This window comes from Abramis brama, assembly GCF_963993115.1.
Source record: "Abramis brama genome assembly, chromosome: 12".
Lineage (NCBI taxonomy): Eukaryota > Metazoa > Chordata > Actinopteri > Cypriniformes > Leuciscidae > Abramis > Abramis brama.
In genome coordinates, this window is record NC_139974.1 from 6,057,109 (window position 1) to 6,062,824 (window position 5,716).

The following is a 5,716-nucleotide window of genomic DNA, read 5'->3' on the forward strand; positions in this document are numbered from 1 at the left end:
TGAGTGTATATACATATCGTCGCTGTCGGGTGGAAACCTCGTATGTCCAAATTTGGTCAATTTCATATTTTTCCACAAATCGATGCTATTGGTCAGTCCCCACGTGGTTCTGTTATTTTTACAAATTATTAACCAATCTAAAGTGTTGAAAATAGCTTGAGAGCAAATCTCGTAACTCCATTGGACACTTAAACTGTCTAAGAATCCTCGTAACTCCACCTCTTCTTCACTCCGCGGCAGGAGTTTACATGGCATAATCCGGCATTTTGTCTCCTCAGGATTGAAAGTCGCAACGATAAGAAATCCTCGTCGAGTAACACGTAAAGCAAGCCTTAACTTTGATTTTATCTGTGTTAAACTATGAGTTATTGATATATTTTAAATGTCTACGTATATAGGCTTATTATTACTAGGCTTATTATACGTGTGCATTGTTTTAAAATGTATCTAATATAATACTTGAATTGAAATAAATGTTTTGGATACCAGCATTAAATTATTGTTTTTATTATTATTTTACTGACTCGAAGTTGGCACTGTGCATGTAAAATACCCCAAGTAGCAGGTTTTATTTATGGGAGAAAAAGGGTCTATCTAACGTTAACGTTTCTGGCGCCAGTAGCAGCTAAGCCTATCATTGCATAACTCTGTCTGTTTTTTTAGACTATAACGAGTGAAAATAGTTAGGTTAGGTTAGGTTAGATACATTTGAGTAAGCTTGTTTTGTTAAAAATCGATTGCTGTAATGCTTTGGTGCAGAAGGAAGCCCGTGAGCCACGGTAAGTTTGCGTGCAGATTAGGCAAATTTCCGCCTATTAGACAGCCTAGTTACCTCATCGTTTTTTGTTCTGCTTCACGTATAGCTCTTAAACCTTTAAAATAGAGTTTAGGAAGATGTATGTAACCACAGTCGTTAGCTTTGGTTAACTATTGAAGCCTTTTCTCTTGTCAAAAGGCTCAACGCGACCGCTGACTTTGCGGAACACTGCTGGCAGCAGCGACGTCTGTGTCCATACCATTCTAATCAATGACAGCGTAACGTCGTATCTCCCCGCTCCCAAGTCATAAAGCTCGTATCTCCGATTAAACATGATTTTGGGGAAATGTTTTGTTAATGTTGGTATACAACAGTATATGATAGCAATACAAGTTATAATACCAACTTTAACGATACAATGTTTAATAACTCAAAATATGCAGTTTTTTTAATTTCCTGAAAAATAATGGTTTTGGAGATACGAGGATTCCGCCCGACAGTGACGATATATATATTATCAGGCCTTTTTCAGTATATATATTGGGTTCTGGCTTGTTTCTTGAGCTCAGGGATCTCGAGCCACAGTAGACAACCAGTTACTTAGTGCGGCGTTTTACATGGCGTCCCCACTGCGTATAGCTACGCAATACGAAGTGACCGTTCTCGAAAGGGAACGTACTCGGTTACTATCATAACCTCGGTTCCCTGAGAGTTAGGGAATGAGTATTGCGTAGCCGGCCGCACTATAGTAACATGGCAAGTATGTCACTTCAGTCGATGTAACCTGCTATAATGGCGGATTCGGGGACTAATATAGGCTAAGGCCACGCTCCCTTGGCGGGCTCTGACGTGTCCGCCAGAGCTAGCAGCCATTGGATGTGCAGTTGCCACAGCACAACCAATGAGTGAGCCAGACACTCACTGTGCTAGCAGTGCAGCTGCAAAATGCGTTTTACATTTTAGACTTCAGAATTTGAGGAAAATGAGTTTCCCCCACTGCGTATAGCTACGCAATACTCGTTCCCTAACTCTCAGGGAACCGAGGTTACGATAATAACCGAGTATGTTTTGTGTAGAGGTTACCGGGGAAACTGCTTTATTTCTGCTGACCAGTGTAGGCTATTTAAAACTAAGAATAAAATATCAAGTACAGCTTGAAAATCATCACCTGAGCCTCAACCATCTATGGAATTCTTGGTCTTTTGAGTTGTTTTTCTTCATTAGTATATTTGTAAGCTGAGAAAACAGGGATCCTATTTGTTGTGTCATAGAGAGTTGCAAACGTATATCTTGAACCTTCATTTTCGGAGTCTTTTTCTTTGGAACTATATTTTTGACACATTTTTTTGTAACAATCATTCTCAGAGCGTGGATTCAGGATGCCAGGAATCACCGGAGGCTGTCCTCTAAAGAAAAACTCGCTACATTTATCAAAAGTTTTTAGAACTTCAGACGAGACGAATGGACAGCTGAATGCCAACAGCACAGCGAGGACACTCGCGATAAACAAATGCATATTCACGCAGAGCTAAATAACAAACAAAAAGCTAAATAACAAACAAAAAGCCAGGCCAATAAAAATTCACTCTTATCTCATGGAAATATAACTCTTAGTATATGACTGGAGTTTAGTCAAACAAAGAGGAGAACGTTCCTTTGCTGTTGAGGGTCGTAAAACTCTGGAACAGTTGAATAGTTTACATTCGGTCTGCACCTACATTACAGAATTTTCTATTTTTCTATTGCTTTTAATGTCCCTAGATCACAGGTGTCAAACTCAGTTCCTGGAGGGCCACAGCCCTACACAGTTTTGTTCCAACCCTGCTTCAACACATACACACCTGCATATGAATATGAAGTGAATATATATACACATTGTCCCTTGTTTTATTTGGGAGTTTTTATTTTTCTGATGTTTGATCTTTGATATAATTGTCTTTGTTTTCACTTATTTATTTTTCTACCCCTTTTGCCTTTTTGATATGTTATTCTAATGTTGTAAAGCACATTGATCAGCTGTCGATGTTTTAATAGTGCTATATAAATAAACTAATCTTAAACTTTAACTTGTGTTCTGTAAGCTTTATGGACATACTTCATCAGAAAGAGCTTTATTGCCAGGTATGTTTACACATACGAGGAATTCGTTTTGGTGACAGAAGCTTACAGCACAAACAGAATGACAGTGACAAGACACAGATAATAAAAGAATAAAAAAAAGAATAAGTTAATAGGAAATAACAATATACTAAAAATATAACAAAAAATACTCAATATACAAAAATAGGCAATAGACGTTATCTACAGGTATATGTACAAATGCAAGGCCATGTAAATAAGAAGTATGGTGTGTTAAATAAATGTAGAAAGCGTTGTGTGTTGCACATGTTTATTGCCAAGTGGGTCCATTACTGTTCATGAGATAACAACAACAACAACAATAATAATAATAATAATAATAATAATAATAATAATAATAATAATAATAATAATAATAATAATAATAATAATAATACATTTTATTTAAAGGCTCCTTTCATGGGCACTCAAGGACACCTTACAAAATCCATAAAAGCAATGACATTAAACAATAAAACCAGTACAGCAACAAACATTAAATCACATAAAACCCTGCCTAAACAGATCCGTTTTTAAGACGAGATTTAAAGACTGAAAGACTAGAACTGTTGCGAACTTCTACAGGGAGTGAGTTCCATAAATGGGGAGCCGCAGAAGTTGTCAGAGTGCGTGGAAGAACAAGTGTAAGTGCAGAAGCCGATCTTAAAATGCGGGAAGGAGTATGTATATGAACAAGATCTAGAAGATATGAAGGAGCCAAGTTGTTAAGTGCTTTGTAAGTTAAAAATTAAATTTTAAAATCTACACAGAAATTAACTGAGAGCCAATGCAAATTTTGTAAAACAGGCCTAGATGGATTCTCTGAGTGACTGTACTGTGTCACGGTGTCACTGAGTGTAAAGCGCAAAAGGCGAAGCGAATAGATATCCCCCATTTAGCATTTTATGTTTTGAGGTTAATTTTTAATTAGTCAGATGTTAGATAATTATATATATATTTTATTTTTTAAATATTGTTTATCCTTATTATTATTTAATGGGGCTATCAGTAAATTAGTCTAATTATAATCAACACCTGCAAGTGTACACTTTGAAGAGTAAAAATTACAGAAGGTTACGTTAATTCAACTTTATTATTAAAACTAACTGCATATATGGTAATCAAATTGCACTTCCAAAAGTCATACATTTGTGAAAAAAGAAAAAAACTAAATAAATGAATATAAAATTTCTTTTAAGTATAATAAATAAAACATAAAAAGCAAAGATCAGAACATTTAATGAACAAAACCGGTTCTGTACATGGCAGATAGTCGAAAGCCGGACGATAAAGTTAGGTAAACGGAATCAGTCCAGGAAACATCCACAAATCCAGAGGAGCAAAGAAACGAATGAGACTAAATAGCAGACAAATGAAATGAAAAACTAAACAGTGCAAGCGAGGCTACATTAGTCACATTAGAAAATGAAGTTGTTGTGTTTGAATAATTACGTATCTTATTTAGCTGAGGTAAATAAAATGCAATACTCACGTATCCTTGCTCGATGAAGAACGAGACAACACAATGAGCCCAAAGGGCGGTTGAAATTTAAAAGGCTGATGTTCGTGCATCAGGGCAGTGACGAGTATGTACATATGTAGTCCAGTGGTTGTCAAGACACCGTTGTATAACTGTCCCAGCTAATTTAAACCAGGCCTGCTACAGAAGAATGAGGGGGAATCAATTCTACTGGATTCTGTGTTCAGGGTATACATGTATCAACAAAAGACAAGAAAGGAAAATCTTTTCACTGCATATATTGAATTTTTTACATGAACAGTGCACCATAAACACCAAACAAACAAACTCAAACATTAAATAAATCACATAAAAAGTAATGGTGTGAGTGGATGAGTGTGAAATGTCCCAAAAAGATGTTGACGAATAATGGAGTTGATCAAGTGAGCGGTCTTTAGAATGAACAGTCTTATCTGCAAATGGTAGGTATTGATGAAAGGAAGTATTTGTTCTTCTGGTTGTAGTCAGGGAGTCTTTGAATACAATCCTTGGGCAGTTGCTTTGTCCTAAGCACCCAAGCAAACTCTCAGTCCAGCACTCAAGGCAATGTAAGTTCCATGTAATACAAAAATCCTCTACAAAACAAAACAACTCATTAACATTTTTACAAATTCTTAGACAAAGCATACACAAAAGGTGAAATAAGAACTACAAACTCACAGCTGAGCAGCAAACAAAACGTTTCTCAAGCCAGGATTAAAGAAGAGAACAGCCATTAACCATGTGGTTACTCAAACTGAAGCTACCTCTTACTCTTCTGCTTCCTCTTTTATACACAAGGTATAGATGCTACTGGTGCCCCCTAGTGGATGGGATGAACATAGCATTGACCATAAGGACAAGTAAATAATGTGACAGACAGTGACTGTTACAGTTGGCACAACCTTAAGCAATGGCCCTGAACGGTGGTTTAATGTCAACATTGTGGCAACGCTGTAACAACCTTCACCACACAACGTATTTATAGCAACCTTTTGGCCATGTTGATAAAACGTTGTTAGAAGGTTGGGTACGTTGTGCCAACGTTCTGTGTTTGCTGGGAAGCCCCTAACGCCACTGAAGACTATAGACGGTAAAAAGAAAAAAATGTTATAGGGTAAAAACAATTTTCTGTGGGATTGCTGTTACAATTAGTTTTTTGAAGTGAAAAGTCCATTTCAAATTCGTAGAGTGTGATTCCGTAAAAGGGCCGCGTTTGTGTAGTTGCGTAAAATGATCGTTAGTGAGAGCAGTTGACCCAGCTAACAGAGAACGTTGGCACAACTTACCCAACCTTCTAACAACGTTTTAACAACATGGCCAAAAGGTTGCTATAACTACGT

The 5,716-nt window shown here is 36.9% G+C and overlaps 1 long non-coding RNA gene across 1 annotated transcript; it reads right to left on the reverse strand.

The window, feature by feature from the left end:
* Positions 1-4,618: 4,618 nt before the first annotated feature.
* Positions 4,619-5,261, reverse strand: LOC311093556. Its single transcript, XR_014608436.1, has 2 exons — positions 5,055-5,261; positions 4,619-4,969 (listed from the first exon to the last, which is right to left on the reverse strand). It is a non-coding gene; the product is annotated as an uncharacterized lncRNA (long non-coding RNA).
* Positions 5,262-5,716: the final 455 nt, after the last annotated feature.